Source organism: Limulus polyphemus, unplaced genomic scaffold (genome assembly GCF_000517525.1).
Source record: "Limulus polyphemus unplaced genomic scaffold, Limulus_polyphemus-2.1.2 Scaffold2253, whole genome shotgun sequence".
In the NCBI taxonomy this organism is placed as follows: Eukaryota; Metazoa; Arthropoda; class Merostomata; order Xiphosura; family Limulidae; genus Limulus; species Limulus polyphemus.
Genome location: NW_013667863.1, coordinates 104,430 through 106,429, shown reverse-complemented (window position 1 = coordinate 106,429; position 2,000 = coordinate 104,430). Strand labels below are relative to the sequence as shown.

Here is a 2,000-nt window from a genome sequence, read left to right as displayed (position 1 = left end):
ATATTCTAGCGTAGTAACAATACTATCATCATTCTTATATTTCCAGATTATTCACACATAAAAATAAATGATCCAAACTCTCGCAGGTAGTGTAATATATTCTAGCGTAGTAACAATACTATCATCATTCCTATATTTCCAGATTATTCACACATATAAAAATAAATGATCCAAACTCTCGCAGGTAGTGTAAGATATTCTAGCGTAGTAACAATACTATCATCATTCCTATATTTCCAGATTATTCACACATATAAAAATAAATGATCCAAACTCTCGCAGGATGTGTAAGATATTCTAGCGTAGTAACAATACTATCAAGAATTAGCTACAGTTTATTGTCTGTAATTACAGTATTACACGATCAGTTATTGCCGAATCTGGATATATATATATAACACCATAGATTGACTAATTAATAAGGTTATATACATCATAATATGCTTCTATACAAAACTTTTAAAGACCAATGAACCAATTCGGTCAATTTATATATAATAGCATTTAAAACGTTGTCTGTCGGATTTAAGCAATTTCAAAATAAGGAAGAATACCATCATTTAAGCTATCGATGCTATAACTGTTCTACTAATTATAATCATTAAATTGACGGAACATTTGATAATTACTGGGACTAGCTTAGACTTTAAAATTGATGTATACTTATGATGCTTGAAAATATAGCGATTTTTATCCAGTTCGATAGTTAAACTAACCAAAATACTATTGATACGCGTATGATATAACCTTACAGGTTAACAATTAAACAACAGAAATTCGACATGAAACGTATGTCTGAAAGAAGTTGAATTAAGCCCACAAATAATGCAAACCAGCGAAATGTACGATTAGCTAGTTGAATTTATTTTTAACAAATCAAACACTGTGTTAACTTGATCTTGAAAAGTTACATCAATCATTAAATATTTCGATTATCTGGATTCAGTGTTACCTCGTGATATAATAACTTCTCACAATAAAAGGCATTTCTTGCATAAACCTTTTAACTTACATCAGCATATATATATCCTACCTTTGGGTGAACGGGCTTAGCTATTCCATCAAACTGCCGAATATAGACATTTTAATAAGACAAGTTAAATAAGTTGTATAAATCAGGCGGCTAACACTGGCGTTAAAAACATTTGATATCTTACAGAAAGAGGAGGGTCGTAACAAGTTATAGTAATCATTGCCAGCAATGATTTATGTTTCTGAAGCGTGTTAAAATGTAGTTTACAAAATCCAAGAACTCAGCGATAGGGTTCAAAATACTAACGGGTGACATTCTCCGCCAACGCTACCCTCGCGAACACTAGAAACTTTGTTGATAAGGTTTCACGTGCTCGGGATAACTATTCTACCGTTCGTTCTGTGTTATGCCTCTCACGCGCAGCCGCGGTTCTATCGCGTGCCCAGGAGTATCAACTTTGAACTTAGAACGCTTAGAGACCCGAGATTTTACGTAAAATATGAGACACTACATTTAAACTATACTCTAACAGTTCGGAAAATCCTAAAAAGGAAGATCTTGCTACGACTATGGAATATGAAAGCTATGCGTTTAAACACGAAGAGAAATACTTTCTGTAAAACCCATATAACGTTTAAGTAAAACCAATACAGTACTTTAGTGAAGTAACAACTAGGTATAAATTTTAATGAAACTTAGATACGACAGTAAAAAAAAGTAATAGCGTGTTTGTAAAAACGTGTTATAAAGTTGTTACATTTACCAAACTGTTATATATTTATTACGCTATTATTATACAAGTGTAAACGTTTTCATTCATTTCATGAGTATAAACAAATTGAGAAAATAATGTCTATTCGAGATATAAGTGTCTTATTCTTACACATGTTTAATTGTTTATGTTATACTGGGCATTATTACAGAAAGTTGTTTAATTCTTTATGTTATACTGGGCATTATTACAGAAAGTTGTTTAATTCTTTATGTTATACTGGGCATTATTGTAGAAAGTTGTTTAATTGTTTAT

General features: G+C 31.2%; 1 protein-coding gene across 3 annotated transcripts in view; it reads right to left on the bottom strand.

Annotated features, from left to right (window-relative positions):
- LOC111087520 overlaps positions 1–1,363 on the bottom strand; it is a 56,448-nt gene extending 55,085 nt beyond the window's left edge. For all 3 annotated transcript variants that reach the window (XM_022394423.1, XM_022394422.1, XM_022394420.1), the window contains exon 1: positions 1,034–1,363. The gene's annotated coding sequence lies outside the window, so the exon portion shown is untranslated. The remainder of the gene's footprint in view (positions 1–1,033) is intronic.
- Positions 1,364–2,000: the final 637 nt, after the last annotated feature.